We start from the raw sequence: 21687 nt of genomic DNA, 5'->3' as shown, positions 1-21687 counted from the left end.
TGGTTAGTGTCACTGTGACTGACAGGAGAGAGTAATAACATCCCTCCCACCCAGACCACACATCCAATGTATGTAAGGGTATGTATTTCCACACAAGCTTGGGTGCGTTTTTGTGTGTCGGTATAGGTATTTATCTATAATTAGTGACCACACTACACCTTTTTCACCAAAACACTCACTTCAAACTGTTTCATGCAGTCTTTTCCACTTTTAAAATGAAATATACTCTTGCCCTGGTGGCATAAAATAAAATGGAAATTTAAAAACCACAAACTCATGTGTGCTTACCACAGTATCAAGTATTTTTCCGCAATGCAAACGTTTTATAAGGGTCCTGTCCAAATGTCTCAGCACCTGCAATAACACAGAGAGAGAGAGAGAGAGAGAGAGAGAGAGAGAGAGAGAGAGAGAGAGAGAGAGAGGGGGGGGGAGAGTGAGAGGGAGGGAGAGAGAGAGAGAGTAAGAGAAAGGGAGAGAGAGAGAGAGTGAGAGAAAGGGAGAGAGAGAGAGAGAGAGAGAGAGAGAGAGAAAGTTAACATCTGGTCACTGAATTCACTAAAAATATCTAGACAAAAAAAAGTCTTTTAGAATGAAACACAGTCACGTACGTAACAGTCAAGCAAACCACTGTTGACGCATGTTTAGGTTTGTATCCATATAACAATCCTATATTGATTTCCTACTTTTTCATATTTTTGTGATTTGTGGTTATGAATTTTTATTGTATTTATTTACTTTAAGAATAAAATGGCAAAAAAAATTTATGACGTTTCACCAAAATTCAACATTCATGAAGCATGTGAAAAGACTAACGCATGTAAGTACACACACGCACATATATTTTTATATTAGGTGGCTAATATGACTCCGCCCTTTCCAAAGCTAACAACGGACTGCATTTGACTCAATTTTCTGCCTGGTTTCACAAATACATCAAGTACCACAGTGCTCACCGAGGCATATTTAATGCTTTGTGATTTGTGACAGATGTTAAGTGTCAGATTCTCAAGACACTCAGGATATTTACTGTCACTGATTTTTTTTCCATCATGGCTGCACAAAAACGTACATTGTCTCTAGCTATTTTGTCCTTGTGAGAACCACAGAGTCACTCAGGTGTGGACTAAAATAATGTGATAATCTGATACCGTCCAAGTGCCTTGGTCTGCTTCCAAGCAAATTCTAACGAGGTTCATTTGCAGTGGAGAGAAAAAAAAAGTGATTCGACCCTGCATCAGCTCAAATGCAGGAAGTGAACTAAATATGCTGTGTATTTTGGGTTGTGGGCTAACCCGAGCCAAAGAATAGAGCTGTAGCACTGCAGAAAAGAAAACGAAAAAAACCTCTGGCTGATTTTTGATTTCTTTTCTCAAAGCATTATGATTCAAACTAGGGCTGGGCGATAAATCAGTATAATATCAATATCATGATAAATGATAACGTGATACACTTTTCTGAGATATCGTTGGTATGGTGATGTATTTTTACATTTTTAATAATTACAAATGAAATGGTACTGAAAGGTTGATTTGACTCATTTTTACTTTTTTTTTTTTTTTTTTACTTCATCGTTAATCTAACTTTTTTGTTAGCTAAATTACATATTGTGATATCATAGAAATGTCTTGAAGTATTTTGATATGATATTTTTGTCGTATCGCCCAGCCCTACTTCAAACTGTTTTCTGAGTCATCATATTTCTGATCAATGAATACTCGCTGTCATTTTCAACCCTACATGCCCCTTTTTTGCTTTTTGGTTCAAAACAAAAATATCAATTTTGCTCAATTTTGCTTCAGACTAATAAGTGTGAAAGCACCTTCGGAAACTCCTGTACCGGTTAGGTTATTTTGGGGAGATGCATGGTCTTTTGTGGTTTCAAAAAAAGAAAAGAAAAAAAAAAAAGCACTGAAAGACCTTTAAACGGCAAATATCACAAGACTAAAGTGCAAACTGGGTTATATTTGGTTATGTGCAACATTAAAGAAAAACAAACACAGACTACATGATTTTATATCTTGCATGGTGGTAAGGTTAGGATGAATATCAGTGATGAATGAACATCACACAGTGGTGCCTTCCGTTTGTTTTACATAAATTTGGGCACTATCTGATATTATCAGACATGCCAGCTCGTACAGTAAAAACAGTTACATTGAGACTTGCTTCATTACCCCATTCAAAACTAAAAAACCCATTGTGTATTATGTTAGTCAAATACAATCTAAGATACAAGTCTATCTTGGATTAAACTGCCCAGAAAAACAGCCATTAAGAATTTGTTAGACACTTTTCCTCCCCTGACATTTGGGACTGATAAAAGCAGCCTTCACACTGAATATTAACATAGTAATGATGATGTCATTTCCACACATTCTGTCAAATAAACCAAACTCAAACGCACTGACATTACTTCAGTTATGCAATCTACCATTATAACACCAACTCCATTTCACTTCCAGACTCGCTACTCTATTTAAAAATAAATAAATGAACTTTTCAGTGGTTACTCAAAATTATTACTACGTTTATGCAAAGTTATCGACATGGATTTTTCTAGTTGATGCCTTGTTATTAACAGAAACATGTCAGACCGTATAGGCCTCTAATTCTCTAAAGCCAATTTTACACTGCATTTATCAACGCTGACAATCACCAACTTTTAAAAGTTGGTTGTTGTATTTAAAATGTCTGGAAATACACCAGTCATGTTCATACTGACACCAACAAACCTTTTTACAGACAGTCAGACTGGTATAAAAATGCATGATCATTTTACCAGAATCAAAACGTTAGAAGCGTTTGCTTTTATTTTCGTTCTTCGCCAGAAAGAAGAAGAGTGAAACGAAAGAGGTTGTGGGTGAAGACTTGGTTGTTGCAACATGAGAGACAGGACTCTTACTTACATTTATACAAAGAACTGCAGACGGAGGCTGTACAAAAGCTTTCAAAATTTTGCTTGGTTTGCCCCAAAGCAATTTTAACAACTCAGAGAATCTTAAGGTAGACTATGTGGTAAGCTAAGACCGTTATTAGATCATACATTATGAACAATATTTTACATAAATGTAAGTTAGAAACATTGGTTGCGATTTCGCTTCTTACTTCACGAAACAGAATACGGAAAATGGCATACGGTTAGCAGATGATCCTCACCAGGGGTCAAAATAAAAAAATGTGTTTAAGTAACACACTGATACATAATTTATCCTAGTCTTTCTGATTCCTCCAGAAATCTGCCATTTTACCCACAACAATGATTTAGCGCACCTAGCGCGCAGGCTTTTGTTTCTAAGGAGTTTTCAGGGACATTTGCCTCACCGTCATGGCAACGGTTCATGCCCAGGTCATTACATCAGAGTTTGTTAGAAAATCATACCACACTGCTCAGACATTCCAGGACCGACAAATGCCGATTGAACACACTCAGCTGGTGAAAACAAATGCCGAGCATACTGTAGGCAACAGACACCAACAGTGTGAACACACTGATCTGACAAAACCTGACAAACATGTGTTTGGTGTTGGTCACGTCTGTCGGTGTAGTGTGAACTAGGCTTAACTGAGCAGCAGCAGCGCTCCTACTATTGCACCACACAGCGTTGTGCACAGAACTGCTCTCTATTAAAATAAAATTCACAAACTGAGTGTTACAAATATAAACGTCAGACTAATTATACATACATACATACATATATATACATATATATATATATATATATATATATATATATATATATATATAAAAAACAACTGTATTGTGCATATATAATGTGTGTGTATAACAAACTTTATGTACGTATGTAGGAATTATTTTTTAATGGATGCACAAAAAACACTGATAATTAAACTACAGTCCTAAATGAATAACAAAATCTTACTTTCACTGCACACTACAGTTTCTGTTACTCACTGTCTTTAGGCATATTGTTTTACTTATGTTTACTTTGATCGTACCGTTTTAAGTGGACGTTACAGATGTTACTTGTGCTCCCACTGTATATCACTGTGTCTATATTGGAGTGAGGAGCAACATTGCCTCGTTACTAACAGATCACTTGCAGATCGCTCCCGTTATAATTAGCAAGAGAATTTACACTGCAAGTGCTGGTCCTAGCCGGTCCTTAGTGACCTAGGCAAGATTCATCCTCAATGCCCACAAAAAAACAAAAAAATTTTAAACTAATTTTTCATACTCAATAATATTTTATTTACTTCAATAATAAAAATAAAACAATTTTTTTTTTAAAATAAATAGCCATCATGGATAATGGATAGGCATAACCCCCCAAAAAAGAATATAAACACAAATTTACCTTATTATATGTTCAATACACGATTATAAAAAAATTAAGAATAAACATAAAAAACAATACAAAAATAATGCAGTATATACTGTAATTTAAACACTGTCTTACTAATAATTAGTAATCATCTAAATACATTTAGAAGAAGCCTTTATTGGTCACATATACATTACAGCACAGTGAAATTCTTTTCTTCACATATCCCAGCTTGTTAGGAAGTTGGGGTCAGAGGGCAGGGTCAGCCATGATAGGGCACCCCTGGAGCAGAAATGCCCAACAAAGGCCCACCAGTGGCAGCGCTGGGCTTGAACCCCAACCTTCTGATCAGTAACCAAGAGCCTTAACCATTGAGCCACCACTGCCTGAGGTGGGGTTTGTTGTTGGGACAAAATATCACGGTGTGTGACTTCATCGGCTGAACAAGTTTGAACTTTTTAGTAACACGAGACAAACATTCAGATACTGCACATCTATAACAGCATCTTATTATGGAAGCAAAAATCAGTCCATGGTGTGCTTAACCATTAGCATTTTTAAGAGTTGGACAGAAGTCAATCCCGGTCTTTGTTGTAAATCCATTATCTAAATAATTTAATACCACACAAATGAAAAATGAAAATGTAATAAGCTTACTTTAGCTTTTTTCACACTTTGACGACTCTTCTTTTTTTGAAATTGAGCTCCCGATGGTTTTTGTCGCTTCATTTTGCATTTCAACTAACAATTTTGATTGCTACTGTCGGCAATACGTCAGCAGCATTAGCATAAAAATTATGCCATGATCATTATTGTCCATAATGCCATAAAAAAACAAAGTCATCATCGTCATCACTGACACTCACACACACACCAACGGTGATGACTGATAAGTATGATATACATTTTAATGTTATTAAAAAATAAATAAAATTAAACACCGGTGATGAGTGTCGTGTTGCACTTAACACAGCCTTGTACACACTGCCACTTATTTACATTGGCACTAGGGGGCGCTAACAAAGCAATTTAACCAAACAAACTTTTCTGAGGTAATAAAAGACATGAGGAATGCTAAATGTGGCTTGGCACTGTTAATCGGATTCGATGGGGTGGCGCCCCAAATATGGTGACACACAGGGTGGGGTGGCTGCCTATGACACCTAATGGACTAACCGGGCCAGGCAAGCATGCAAATACAGCATATAAAGAAAATTAAACACGATTTAAACTGAACATCTTAAGCAACTCGAACCATTTTCCCCAACCTCTTGCACACAGTGGAGCATTTTGGATATAAAGATAAGTTTGTGCTCGTGCATCACTGCCGTGCTTCCTTGCTACACAATCTCTACTTTGTAAAGTTTGCAGATTACGATCTTCTTCACAGAATTTAATATAAAATGCTCCGATGCCTTAGAGGACTTGGCTCGCACACTTTTTTCTGTTGTCAATTGACGATTACGCCTCTGTCTGAAGGTCATGTTGGGGATAAAAGGTAACGCTGACAAACAGTAAACTGAAGAAATTAATTTTCGTTGACTCTGGATATTCTCCTAAAGCTAGCAGCGTTGCATTATGTGCGTTTGATGCCATGTGTCATCGACTGTGAAATGGCTTATACTTCCGTTTAGTTAAATACGCTAGTGTTCAATTTGAGATTATGCTACCCTTCTAAAATTCACACACTAGACGGTAGAGTAGATAGTGCATGGTGTAGGTGTATAGTGCGTCACTTGGGACACAATTGGGTCTGTACTCTCTGATGTGTATTTTCAGAACAGAAGTTACGTAATGATTAAACGTGTCCAGTGCCGTGCGCAGACTGACTAATGAGATTCGTTGACAACGATTTCCATAATAAATTACTATTGATTTTATCAATTAGTTGTTGCAGCTCTACAACAAATGCCACTGTGAAAAGCAATTTCATGCAATTGCAATTTCTCCAATTCAAGTTTTCCATAAAAAATATTTTTAAATGCTGCAGCAAAATCAAGCATTTTTGGCTGCAACACCCACAAAATTCTGTAGAGACTGATTATATTATTGAATAACAAAAAAAAACTTAATATTTATTGCAGCTGTTGCCATTTATAAACCACATTTAAGCTGATTAATCGATTCTTTACTGAATAATCAACTATTGTAGCCCTAACAAACTAGCAATCACTAACTTTCCTAATACTACTACAACTAACTTTAGTTTTATCCATTGAAATTTACCCCACCACTTTTTATCCATTGAAATTGCCCCCCCACCCCCAACACACACAGGCTAAGAGTACTCATTGGAAAATGAATGGTGTGGTTTCCTCAAGAGAGAAAAAAACCTAAAATGAAATAACTTAGGGAGTGAGTGAGTGAACGACCACAGCGTTTGGGCTCAATAGACTCTTGTCTCAAGCAGAGGGGCCTGTAGAGAGATAGGTTGGGATAAAAGCCACTTCCTTCATATGAGCAGCTCCCAAAGAAACTCTCGGCCTCTCTAAGGCTTCTTTGTGAAGCTGCACCTGCTGAATAGACGACATGTTCTGACTCCCTGGTTTACACATTAATAGAGTTGTAACAATTTCATGGCAAAAGCAAATATATATATATATATATATTATATATATATATATATATATATATATATATGTGTATATATATATATATATATATATCTCTCACCATCTATGTTTTTAGCAGGTAGTTAATCTATTTAGTGAATTTTGGATTTATTTATAACACACTGTACCAAGAGCGAGTATGTTTGCTTTAGACTTGACTTGTCCACACGGAAAAAAGAAATAGACATATTATAGGAAAAAAAATTGCAGTAGGACAGATGGGCTAGTACTTTCACACGCATGAGTTGTGTGTCTCACAGTGCCGCTGTGGGTAAAATGAAAGTATATCTGTTCTAGGAAATGTGTGAAACACAGGATTAAAAAAAACACCTCAGACACACCTTTTGGTGTGAACTGGCATTTATGGTACATGATGTCACTACTTAACTATTCAGGTACTGTCAACATTAATAGCCAGTAGCATTTACTCAATTTACTGGGACAAGAAACATCTGGAAGGTTGATATTAATGGGTTATGTTGAGTGATGATGACGACAACTGTTGCAACTGACCTCAATTGAAATGTGTTGCTTTTGACATACGAAAACAAATTCTAATAGATATATGATTGAATCTTCTTTACACGATCTAACAATGCCACGACACCCAGTGACATTTACTTTGATTATATTACAGTTATTACCAGCCAACCTTTACTAATTTTACACAGGAGCTAAGTAATTTAACATAAGAATACACTAGCACAAGTGATCGCCCACAAATATCACAAAAGAGCAATCCTTTTCTCCTCAATATAACAGCTATGTTATATATGAGACAACTAATGTATGAATCTGGACAGATCTGTGTAGGTGTTTTTAAGTCCCCATGAAAACACAATTGAAGTTTCGTGGTTTTTAGTATGAATATGTTAGCCTTAAGGTTATCTATAATAAACTAGTGTGCTCCAAAAACAACGACAAAATTTGCATTTAGAAGACACATGCATTCAAAATTTACACTCTCTCTCTACCACCAATACGGATCAACAATTTTGATGACATCATTCTGCACTGAATCTGAAGTGTCCCGCCCTCAACATTATAAGAATCACTGTGACGAAGTTGCTGTTGTTGAGCGAGAGAAATCATATCAGCAAGCATGGGTCGTAAATGTGTCTTTGGTTGTTCGAACGAGAGTGTTTTATTCAGTTTTCCAACTGTAAGTTGGTTAAGAAGGAAATAGCTTGAATTCAATATCTTGGACGAAGGAGGTATGTGTGCCAGTTCACCGCTTTGTGACAGGCATTTACCTGGGCTATGAGGTATGCGCAACGCTACTGGTTATTTACAAAAGGGGGAGGAGCCACTCTATATGACTTCCTGTTTCAGTGGAAATTATGTCAACACATCGAATAATCCAGAGCGTTTCAAGACACTTCACAGGACTTTAACAGACACCCCCTGGAAGCCTCGCCCCCTTCTCCCCATCTCACATGCTTTCTGTCACAATAAAAAGAGAACGTTCTGAATACATTAACATGAAGCTGTATTTGTTAGAGATGCGCCCTGAAATATTTTTAATGAAAATGGTCAAAGACTGCACCTTTCAGAACCTTTTTCAGAACATTAGATGACAAGTTGTAAAATGATTACATTGAATATGCTCTATGTTGTTTTCTTCTCTTTCGATTACTGCTTTCTGCACATTACAATTACAATCCACCATCCAGTTGAGGTTTTACAATCGTCAACTCCAGCAAGCAGTTTCTGACTGCACAGCTATTATTACTATTATCATCATCATCATCCCCCACTTTCCTTAAAAACAGTGGAAACATTTGCTTCCCTGACTTTTTTTTAGGCTAGCAGTGTTGGATGATAAAAACGATTAAATAATTTAATGCTAAATCGTGAGCAGGGGACAATCGATATCACTTCGCGAACACACACACACACACACACATTACAGCACTGTTGCTAGAGAGCAGATGTGCTTTTATTTGAAATATATTTGTGAGGCCCAGTCCACACAAGCACAACTAGGCCATTTCTTGGTTTTGGACTCACTGAACTTTAGGAATCATACTAAAAATGATACTGTCCACAGCAAAACATGAAAATGATAGAAAACAGCTGGCTGTGTATGCACACTTTGTGTCTGACCCTTGACCTTCCTGTCATTTCCTCCATTTACATCATTTGTTTTGACACGGCAGTCACAGCGGAGTGTGAAAAGATAAGCGAAACTGGCACCACGACACCCGCTGGATTGCAACAATAGATCGTCGCTTGTGTACTATAGCAAGCAGTCCATCATGACATTAAAACACAGAATTACATAAGAGCATAAAATGGAAACATCTTGAAATTGTGATCAATCAAACGTCAGTGTTTTCAAAAGGCTAGGCTTCTCCATACTAGGACAAAAACATCATTTTCAGATTAAACGTACATTTCGGGGGGTGTTCTTTGTTTTACCAACAAAAACAAGAAGAAATTTGCTCATGTTGGTGTGGAATAGGTTGAAGCCTTCTGGTCAGGCATTTTGGTTATTTTTTTCATGATTTTGTTTTCGTTTCAGCAGCTAAGGACACTGGACAAGTTTATTTTTTAACTTTTTTTAAATCTGCATTTTTTAAATTATTTTTATACAAACAATATAAACAACCACAAATCATCAGGAATATCCACATTTTTCTGAGATGCGCTGGTTTGTATTTAACACAGTAGTTACACTTGCATGCTTTCTGTCTTGCTGAGAAACAGCAACATTCACATGTCACAAATACCAGAAAATACGTACTTGTGAAGTGGTAAATGACATCAGAGTGGCCCATTCATATGGTAGCAAATGATAACTGGGACGACAAACAGCAGCAGGACGCAGAAGTCAAATAAATTTGAGAGACTTCAGTGTGCCAAGAAAAAACTATTTTCCATAATTGTGCTTTAGAATTTATACATCTTGTAAAAAATAAAAATAAAAATTACTGCTTGAGCATGTATTGAGTTACAACCACAAACCACTTCATTCAAGAACTGAATGAAAGGTCTTCTTCCCAGAGTACTCTCAACTGGATATTTGCAGAAAAAAACAAGGAGGTGAAAATCTAATTCATACAAAAACATTCAGTAGCTCACTGAAGTCTGAAAACAATGGAGGGTATACATTGTCGTCACTTTCCCCCCGGAACACGCCCCCTCGGCTGGAACGAGTAGCAAAACATCCAGCAAAATGGCTGGTTTTAAAAGGGGAAGCTGCGAAAATGCTAGTATAACTAATGATTATCAGCTTAAATTAAAGGCAGTTGGACTCGATAGTGACCCTTACAACTTGCCCAAGAACCTGTGGTCCATGGACATTGGCATGTGGCCAGAAATCGGTTTCCCCCACATTTATATGGACCTGATTTTAAGCAAAGCCTGAAGGCAAACAAAAGCCTTGATGCTTGGTCATACTTCAAGGCGGGATTTGTTGAAGAAATGAACGTGACAAGAACACGAATAAACAATCTGGTTGTATGTAGACAGGTATGTACAAATATGTTTATTTTATTATCATTTTAACTGGTAAACCGTAAGCTAGCTAGTCCTAATTTGTTTGTATCCAACTCTACTTCCATTTACTAACATTATATATTTGTGAAGGTAAAACAGTCAGAGGATGAATGAACCCCCATTATTCATCAATGGAAATACTGTGTTTTAAAAGAAATATGTAGCAAATTATTGTACAACATGAATACCACATGCCAAAAGAACTTACACTGCTCGACTTCGTGAAAAAAAGGACTGAATGGTTTTTGCGCACTCTGTAAAAAGATATCTCTGAATTCTTGTTGAATCTGTTAGCACAGTCAATCACACAACAGCTTTTTTCCCCATTTACATGCGCTTTTTCTGCGTTTTCTCTGAATTCATGCTGTACACTAATGCTGCTGCTCAGTCTTTTTGCCACTCAGTGGGCGCGACCACGGCAAGATCCGGCTACCGTGACGTCACATGCACACCCTCTATAACCATCATAAACAAATCTATGAGGACTGATTAACCACACCCACATACTAACAAGCTGTTTTTCACATCTATTAATCCATTTACCGAGTTGGAATCAGATAAATTTTATTTTACAGAGAGAACAAATACTTATTTGGTGTTTGAGATGGTTCCACAGTGCACATAATTAAAGGACAGAAATAGCTAAATATCTTTGCCTGACAGGTGTGCAGGGCTGAAAATGTCCTATTAAAAATCCTTTCATTCAGTGGTCAGAAATCCAGTAACATAAAAATGGAAACAAACCTTTGTCAACTGCACCAAACTCACTCAAGCATGGAGAACATGGAGCTGGTGTTCGATAAATTATTAGATGAACCTATAAACACAATTAGTTTTAAATGTGTTGCATATCTACTCTTTCTGTTCATCAGTCTAAACATCATTGCATCTCATCTAAAAACAAAAAAAACAAAAGGCAGCCTACAACCCAAAATACATGGCATATTTGATTCACTTCTTGCAGTTGATTCGAAAAACTGTCACCAATCAAACCGCTAGCGTTTACATGGAAACGGACCTCGTTCACACGCTCCGATGTTTTCTTCTGCACCAGATGCGTGCTCACCTAGCCAAACGCACCACACCAAGAGGGAAACCATATGAGGGTTCGATTGGATTGGACTAAACACTGCATATGTGAAAATACATTTAGATTTCATTCAGCTGTGGCACTACTGCTGCTGGGCTGTTCACGATTGGGGCTTGAAGGGTCTGCTCCAGAGATCCATTTTAAGATTTATTTTAAACTAAAGGGTTTCATTAGAATTCACTATTAAACAATGTAGACCAGCAGCCATAGACAAAGCACAATAACACTAGATGGATGGCTTTAATGTGTGTCCAATTACCTAAAGCTAAAATATTGCTGCAAGCAGCGATTAATGGTGCCAAGCACTTTCTGGCTCCATACCTACGTGACAGAGTAAAATCAGATTACACCATTGGGGAAAATAAGTGTTTATTACCAAGAGGATATACTACATTTGATGGCAACAGGGTAAGCTGTTGCTGAGATATTGCCTCATTTCTTGTTTTTAATAGTCCTCCCAAGTTGCAAATGAACTTAGTTTGTCTGTTAACATCATGTTGCTAAACATATGTGCCAAATCTGATGTCAGTGCATAACAGCATTACTGAGAAATGGCCTTACTTCCTGTTTGGTGACTTCTGTCAAATTCTTTTGCTTGTTTTAGACAAACTTTGTAGGAGTAGTAGTAACAAAACAGTTTTTGGAAGATTCAAAAGTCAGAAAATCCAGTATGGCAGAAATCAACATGACTGTATTCCGTATGACCTAAAGAATCAGAGAAATTTTAAATTGTGCTTCTACAAATGTTCAATGTGGCCAACATTGGAGCTATACTGAGCGTGGTACTCCAAAATTGCTGTGTAGGTATCCGAGACTGACCCCCATTCTCTATGCCAAATTTCTCAGGCTGACACAGACTCACACGTAGTACAAGAATAATAAGGAAATGCCTGTTTCTTTTCACTCAGCAACTAAAAGCTCTTTGAAACGAGCTTGTGCGGTTCTAGTTGTTATGTCTCCACACTGTGTGATTGTGTATTGTGCTGTTCCCTTCCCCCACCGGTATCGCTGTACAGTGAGGTGTTCGTTACCAACCACCACTGCACCTGCTCTAGACAGCTCCACTTCCTCAGGAGGAATCACACATACGCACACACACGCACGCACCAACTCACATATTGAAGGGTTACATCAGACACAAAGAGGCCCCATGAGTCAGCCTGATCAGTTCAGGGCGTGATCATGCTGCACAAACATGAAGGTGACTCTTTTATAGCTATTAGCATCAAATCACTCAAATCTAGATTCAGAATTCACTGATTCAAACATCTGTGAACATCCTCACTTCACAAAGGTTCCTGATCAACTTTCTGCCAACGGTCAAATCTACACAAAGCATTTTCATAATTGCCATATGGTTTAATGCTTTGTGACCAAAGAGAACTGCATATTAGGAAAAGCACATGACGCCTCACTGTAAAACCTGGCAGTGGATTAGTGATTCTTCTGTGCTGTTTTGTGACAAGCTCATCAGCTCTTGAGAAAAATGATGGCATTATAACTTCTGCTAAGTGCCAGGATATTTCAGCCTGGATACTTCTGCCAGGAGGTTCTGAATTGGACATAGATTGAGCTTTCTAAAAGGTTTTGTAATGACCATCTCAGTCTCTTAGGTCTGAATTTTAGAAGGAAGTTCACACAAACCTAAGAATGTTTAGCTACCAAGTTACATTAGATACTAATGTTAGTTCATTCGAAATATCTTTATGTAATGACAAGTAGCTAGCGTTACTGGCTATCGTAATTTAATTCATTACATGAATATCTGTGAAAGTTAGCTAGATGAGCATTTTCTTTAGGTGGAAAATAGGCTACATTTGTTATATCTTTGTTATATAGTGTTCTCACTAATGTTAACATCCACAAGCATTACAAAAAAAAAAAAAAGATTATTCTTGTTGAAGTTTACCTTATCGATGGCTTGTAATTTGCTTAACCGGAGTTGATATTTGTAACTGCCATCCAGAGTTGACAGTACAGAGAAATAGTTGTTTGATTAGTTTGGTAATGAGCATCTGTCACACACCAATCTCACAAAAAAATGTTCATCCAAACACTGATTGGTGATTACCTTTCTGTTTGAGATCAAGCCATCTCTGTGTTTAAATTTTTTTTTTTTCCATAGAACTCTCATCGTTGTTTTTACATTCATTCTGATATGTCGCCTAAAGGCCTTTTTACATTTGTTCAGCTTAATGTGCTCTGCAAAAACACTCAGGTGCTGAACCCAAGCCTTTCTGTGGTAGGGAAAACCCTGATTAGCAGCACTGAGTCTCTTCCTGTAATGTCTAACGTGGTTAGAGATATTCGTGGAGAGATCGTGGTCCACTTCTCCATTTTAGTTCCTTTACAAAGTTAAGCTGTTTTCTCACACACAATCTTTTTCTGATGAAAACCACTGGTAAAAGCGGTTTTTCATATAGAGAAAAATGTGATTATCTGTGGATGAAAAACAAACAATAAATCAAGGCCACAATGCCCCCCTGAGTCTTGATCAATCAATTCAATTATTTAGAAAATAATTCCACATGTATTTCAACATTTATTCTTCCTATGTGTACAAGTTAAGGCAATCCATATACAGCATATTTTCATTACATCATGTTACTTGGTGAAATGAATACAGTGAATAGAATGAGTAGTCCAATAAGTGTCGCAAGCTTTCTTTCACAAATATTAAAGGTCGGCCGATTGATCGGTTTTGCAGATTAATCAGCACCGATAACGGATTGCTGGAACTATCTGCAAAAATCCACAGCAATAGTTTTTCCTGGTTGAGGCTGAGATGGGTATGCTGTCAATATACAGTACGAGAGCGGCCTCTAGAGGGCAAAATAAAAACGATCACTGACTAATTTTGTTGTGTTATTTGAAGTGTTTTTTTTTTTTTATTCATTTTGGACATCTCTATTTTTTTTTCTTATTTGGAGTGTGACTTTCCAGTTCAGGTTGGATGTATATCTTTTATTTACTTTAATATGTATTAATAGTTAATATATTAATATTTATTTAATTTTTAAAAAGGCAGAGTACATTTTCATGGTACAGTCAGAACTTTATTTTTGTAATAAAATTCAGCAATATTTTACTTTGAGTGGTATGTTAATCGGTTTTTGGCAAGTACTGCCCAACTTTGTTATTGGTATCTGTAAAATCCACAACCGATTGACCGCTAACAAATATGGTAAGGATAATGGTCAAAAACAACATGGGAGAATGTAAAATAACTTAAAATTTCCTTTGAATAATTTCAAATCCCCAACCACCACCACCCCCAGAAACCAGACAGCACCTAAGCCTTCTGAAAACCTAGGGACATTTTTAAACCACTGTTTTGTGGTTAAAAATAAATAAATAAATAAATTCTTCTAGTTATTACTACATAATCCACCAAACGGTTCCAATTGCATTCTAATTAACTCCTGTTTGTTGTTGTTCTTACTATTCACACTTCAACATTTAATCACCAATCATTTTGAGCACACTGGAGACTGTTGTGGTGTCTGCACCTGCTTGCAGGCTGAACTGGTCTTGAATGACACAAATGACCACAATTGGCACTTATTGTGATAGGAGGTTCTGGGTAAGATCATGAGTATTAATTAAGCTGTGCACAAACTGACATGTGACTAGCTGAGGCTAAACAGTGATGTCAGCATGTGTATTTCACTTCTCCCAAGTCAACCATGACTTTTGAAACCTGTTGAGCCACTGCTGCTATTCTGAAGCATGAAACGTGCAAAGATGCCGCACAGTTACGGAGATATTTGTGGTGTGACAAAGAAAACCATAGTCCTCTAAGTCCAAACCTATTTATATAAACTGAGACTATGCCAGACCTCTCAATCCTGAACAGGAATAATGAGTAGGGAGGGGAATGGGGAAAATACAAACACAGTAAACAGTTACTAAAACCCACAGTGCATTTTTGATATAGCCCTTTTACAAACCACTTGTCTGTTGTATAAACTGTGAATGTTTAACATTTTCCTTGTTGATCTGCTGCTTTTTGGTCAGAAAAAGTAACTTTTTCCTCTTTTGAATGAATACCAGGTGTGACTTCTTGTCTAGAGAAGTCTAGAATTTCTTGGCTAGAAATTAGCTCCATTCAACATACATTGTTAGATTTAATTTCACATTAAAGAACTCAAAACATTCTCCATTAACTTTGACACAAAGTGGGGTGCAGGGTCAGCACAACTTTAAAGCAGGAAAATCGAGTCGAAGCGTAAGCGCTGGTCAAAAATGACTTATGAGAGATAAAAGAAGGGGGTGGGGCTTCCAGGAGGTGTTAGTTAATATAATTAATACCATTTTAATAGTGCTCTGACAGTCAGCCTGGTGTAATTAACAATAACTAGCCTTAAACTGTTACATTAAGTGTTGTAGAGCTGCAACAACTAATCGATAAAATCAATAATAATCGATTATGAAAATCGTTGTCAACGAATCTCATTATTGATTAGTTTTACTCATTATATTACTTCTGTTCCAAAAACACACATCGGAGAGTAAATACAAAAGTTGTGAACCAAATGGCGTACTATACACTTACACTATGTACTCTAACATTTAGTGCAGTGTTTCTCAACCGGGGGTCCACGGACCCGTAGTGGTCAGTGGAGTAATTGCAGGGGTCCGTAGGAAAGATTTAAAAATGTTTAAATACATCTTTTGTTAAATGTATCGAAACATATTTAAATGAGATGTTTTAAAACGAATCAATTTGGTTATTCGTGTACATTCACAAATATCACGCTGACGATATCACAAATATCACGCTGAAATATCAACGAGCTGACGATCGTTCATTGATGAATTTATTTTAAATTTATTTACAAATGAAATGATAATTTGCAAAAACCTCAAAAATAAATAAATAAAAAGGCGTCGCCTTGATGGATAAAATAAACAAAAGATAATTCAGAGTCAAATTAAATATCACACCAACAATAAAATATAAAAAATAAAATCCTGAAATGTTTTGATTCAATTTTAAATGTCCAATGTTAATATTAGTAACGTTAAATATTAATAAAAAAAACATATATAGAAATGACTGTTTAAATATATATCCTATAATTGTTGTGGAGTAAGGGGGTCCTTGTGGATTGTTCGAAAAATACTAGTTATGATCGAGTGACTGAGGAAGAACATGTGTGACCCAAGTCCTTTAAGGCAGGGGTGCATTTTATATTAAACACCGCGGAGAAGATAAAACTTGATAAAGCAGAGTTTGTGTAGCACTGAAGCACGACAGTGATGCACAAGCACAAACCTATGTTTGTATCCAAAATGCTCCAGTGTGTGCAAGGGGTTGGGGAAACTGGTGCAATCCGCTTAAGATGTTTAGTTTACGTTTATTGTCATTATATGCTGAATTTGCATGCTTTTATTGTAACTTCTGTCGTTTATTATAACGGGAGCTATCTGTAAGTAACGAGGCCGTGTTGCTCCTCACTCGCAGTGGGAGCGCAAGTAAGATCTGTAATGTCTAATTAAAACACTATGATCAAAAGTAAAACAATATGCCTAAAGGCAGTGAGTAACAGAAACCATAAGGTGCTGTGAAAGAGTTTTCTTTATTAATTTAGGACTGTAGTTTAATTCAGTGCTTTTTGTGCATCTATCAAAAGTAATGCACAAATATTATTATACATTAGTTTATATTATATATATAAATATTTATGCATTATTTTTATGGATGGGAAAAAAAGCCTTAAATTAAACTACTGTCCTAAATGAATAATATTAAGAATATAATATTCTGCTATGTGTCTGTGTGTATTGGGTTCTTTTCAGTCTTATATAATTAGACAAACAGTTGTGTAAAGTTTTAGTCTGAAGATTATATTTGTAACACTCAGTTTGTGGATTTTATTTTAAATAAATGAAAAAAAAATGGTCCTGAAAGTTTGCCCCACACACATCTGATTAATCGATTAGTGAAAAATAATCGGCCAACTAATCGATTATGAAAATAATTGTTAGATGCAGCTCTGAAGTGTTGTAGAACTTTTTTTTTAAATTAAGATGTCATGATAATCTTTAATAATTTCTCCTCCATTTAACAAAACTACTTTCTGTAATATTAGCTGTTAATATGTATAAAATTTACTACTACTCCTTGTTAATTGTTGTAATGCTGTAGTACTACATTAATATCACATTGCTGATATCTGATCCTATCGAATTACCTGAATGCACAGTGGAACGCTGCCACACCTCAGCAAATCACACTGGTTGTGAGCACTTCCCAAATAATACAGTTCAAAATGTCTTTGCTCTTGGGCTAGAAAGCCAGAATCATCATATTTAAGCTTGTAAGACAACTGATGTACAGAAAAGCACTAGTTTTCCCCATCATCTACTGTAGCAAACACTTAAGCTGTAATCCTCACTGTAAAGCACTGTTACTATGACAACAGCTCTGAACTGATATCTTGATAAAAGAGATAACAGCAATGCAGCAAATAAGGTTTTAGTACTGAAACGCACAGCTAATCTTTTTTTAGATTTCACAGTCCAGTTATGCAGGAGTGCTGCTGCTGTTCCTTGTGCTTTAGTGCTGGCCTCTAGGCTGATGCATGACTGGTTTGATTCTGACCCCAAACACACACGTCTTCTGAGGCTAGTTAAAGTGCTTATCTGGGCTTACCATGTGATCAGGTCCTGTCAGGATGTCAGGCTTTAACCTCAGCCTTCTGCGTGGAGTCTCTTCAGTCTAGAAATAATACAAAAAGCCCCGTCAAATAGTGTTGTCTATACAAACACAGGCATGAGGAAATAACAGTTAAATATTGCTATAATATAGACTTGGCATCGCAAATCTCTAGAGAAAAATATTTACAATTGATACTGATGTTAAGCTGGGGAAGCCCATTAACTACTGTGCTCATATTTAGAAATGTTAACAAAATATGATCAAAGAAATTACATCTTCACATTGAGTACTTATAAAAGAAGAGAAATAATCCAATATGGGGAGGATTTGTGTGCCTTAAAAATGAACCTATACATAACCTTTTGTGTATTCAGAAAACAGAACGTTCTTGCGTGAGCAGGGCTTTACGGTAACAATTTTTTTAGGAGCACTTGTGCTACTAATTACAAAAATTTAGGAGCACAGTCAAAAATTTAAGAGGACGGTTGAAGTGAAAAAAAAAATTATTACTATTTTTTTTTTTTAAGAGATGGTAACTTAAGGCATGAGCAAACTGAGCTTGACAATTATGACAGAATTTAGGAACACGGTGTGAGCCATGACAAATTCATTTACCTTCTGATAAACAGAATTTTATATTTTCACTCCGCCTGACGCCGCTGTGTCTACACGAGCAGGCCACAGTCACATAATGGCTTCTTTGCACACTTGTTTCGGTTGACTGAGGTGATGAAAAGCAGTGCAAAGTAACTGTTGTGCATTTTGGACTTCCTGTAGTTTTTATTCCGATTGTATTATACAGCTTCACTCGCACCGGTACGCCTAAATATTTTTCACAGTCGCCCAAAGTACTTTTCAGTTGCAAAAACGCGAGTGAAACGGTCACACTGTAGTGCCCTGGTGAGCTCAATCCAACTTCAGTATTAATACAGAAGAGAGAAGACAAGTGCTGCCTCTTAACATCTGCGACCCGTTATACTGGCATCCTGAGTAATATCTGGAATTGCTTCTCTAACACGCACAACATTCTTCAGTAGTAGGCTAGTGTAATGTCTGCCAGTATTTCTCACACTTTTCTGAAATCATTTTTCAGGTGGATTTAATATGTACAGTTTTAAAACACCACCTTAATGTTTCAGGTTCCTTTTTATTGATTTCACCCACAGTAACGTTTTATCATCACTGTCTAGTTTAATTTTATAGTATAAGATCAAGCTAGAGAGCGATAAGGAAATGTTACTGTGGGAGAATAAATAAAAAGGAACCTGAAACATTAACCTGCCGAAAATGATGGATTTTACTCTGATCATGGGGAAGTAATATTATTACTTATTAATATTATTACTTCCCCATGATCAGAGTAAAATCCTCCATCTTCGAGGGCCAATTCACTTTGTTTGCACCCTACATAGGATATAAAATAATGGGGCTGAAAGCTCTACCTAGTGCCCTCATGAATAAGAGTACAAACATTTAAATTTTCAGCTTCTTATGTTTCACGTCATCTGGTAGAACTCTTGAGTTTGCACTAGGTGTAACGGGTGTAATTAAATGAGTTGCATTGTTGCATCAATTTAAAAGGGAACGACTGAAATGAATTAAGGCAACAATTTAAAAATCGGTTATTATTGAAAACAGACATAACTGGTGTGAAAAACCTGACGTGTGATTAAGCTAACAAGGTGATTCACCCAACTCTGACAGTCCTTCTCTACATCATCATCATCATCATCCTTGATTAACATTAGGCCCAGATTCTGAAGAAAGCTGGTCACATAGTGATCTGAGGCTACTAATCAAATCAAATCATATCATAGTAGATTCAGTGGTCTCATCAATTACCGAATTGTTGCCTTAAAAATCTGAATTTCACTCAAGATTAAAGTTTTGGCTCTCTCGCTATGTTTCCAGTAGTAAATGACCACTGAGGGACCATTTGCTGCTCTTTAATTTCAACAATCATTACAGTCATATTATGAGTCAAGTTCCATTAAAACAAACTTATTGTGTCTCGCGCTTACTTTGACCGCAGGGCAGAAATGCCACATGCATTTTTCAGTCTGTAAAACAGGATTTCGCAGTTTTTTTGTGACTAACCCTAACCCGGGCAAAAATGCTTGATTTTGCACGTGAATCAAAGAGGGCTTTGAATGATGGATTTAATGAGCGTTGTGTTGATTTCACGTGACGCATCTTGGCTGAAAATCTGCTGTAACTTTGAAAAATTGCAAGCTCTTCAGAATATTGCACCGTTTCCTTGATTTTGCGTGAATTTCTGCAATTGCAAAATCCTGGAGGTACTGACTTAAACATCATAAGATATGCCTGGTTTTATTTAAAAATCGGTGATTTTAATTTTACTACTGGTCGGTCACCACCTGATAACGTCCAGAGAGCCACTCGGTCGGGATATGGATAGTCGTGTGAGCTGCACTGGAGAAGTGATATTTCTCCTCAAAGCATGATGAGAGCAAAGTCTGCTGTAAACAAGTTCCTTGTTCGGACAAGTTGATTATATGTTTTAAGTTTTACGCTTGAGGTAATGAGGTACTGTGCTTCTTATGACTTGTAATCTATTGCTGTTTATGTTTTAGTAAATCATTAAACTAAACTGGTGCAGTGCTAAAGAAATTCACTGTTACATCACTACTACAGGAGGCGCACACCCACCATCAGGACATTTCAGGACCATACATGATTAACCATTCAGACATTACAACACCACCGAGTTAATTTGACAGGTGCTGAGCAGTCTATAAAACTCCACACTATCCTCCAGTCCAGTATAATAACTCACGTTGTCTGAAAAGAAAACGTCATGCTAAGTTGAAAAATAATTTTCTGCATGCTCCAGCCTCCGTGTCGCTTTATTGACGGATCTGTCTTTTGTCCTGTACTGAACAGCTGCTGCAAAGCTCAGCATAAACGCTCCTTCATGAACATGAATGCTGCAGTAAAGACAGAACATATCACAAACACAAACTGCTACTCCCTCTCTCCATCTTTGGTTTTAGGCTGTCCCAGGTTACGGCATATTCTTCCCACGCCCATGACACTTTCAGCAACCAGTCTGGCCTTTACTGGATCTCGACTCGCACCCTTTTAACAGCTCAGTTAGCGACAGAATGGAACGGTTTTACTCGGTCATCCGAGACCGGCGGGAAAAGCAAACTGTAGCTCAGGAAAGGTGCAAATGAGTAGAACTGTAATTATATCATACATCACTAAAACAAAGCTGTAGTCGTTACAGTCTTCAGGAAGAAATTGCAGAAATGGGCCATTTGAGTGTTGGATAACCAACGCTGATAAATGAAACACATTCTTTTGCATTGATTAAAACCAATCGCTGTGATCCTCTGTAAAAAGGGAAAATAAAGCTGACAGAAAGAATAAAATGTGCTGTTCCTGGGAGAAGCGTTTTACTTTACAGAGCAGTACCCATGTTGAGAATGTTGAGAACTATATGCAAAAAAACCACAACAAACATTGAATTCTCAAATCTGTGAGGCTGTAATTCAAATCACACGTTCATATTAA

The 21687-nt window shown here is 36.9% G+C and overlaps 1 protein-coding gene across 1 annotated transcript in view; it reads right to left on the bottom strand.

Annotated features, from left to right (window-relative positions):
* Positions 1-21687, bottom strand: part of tbl1xr1a (TBL1X/Y related 1a) — a 74282-nt gene that overhangs the window by 19688 nt on the left and 32907 nt on the right. Inside the window, exons 2-3 of the mRNA XM_053633966.1 lie at positions 18145-18210; positions 289-354 (exon numbers count right to left, since the gene is read on the bottom strand). The gene's annotated coding sequence lies outside the window, so the exon portion shown is untranslated. The remainder of the gene's footprint in view (positions 1-288; positions 355-18144; positions 18211-21687) is intronic.

Source organism: Ictalurus furcatus, chromosome 10 (assembly GCF_023375685.1).
Source record: "Ictalurus furcatus strain D&B chromosome 10, Billie_1.0, whole genome shotgun sequence".
Taxonomy (NCBI): domain Eukaryota; kingdom Metazoa; phylum Chordata; class Actinopteri; order Siluriformes; family Ictaluridae; genus Ictalurus; species Ictalurus furcatus.
The sequence above is the reverse complement of the archived record's forward strand: the minus strand, read 5'-3'. Positions and strand labels throughout refer to the sequence as shown.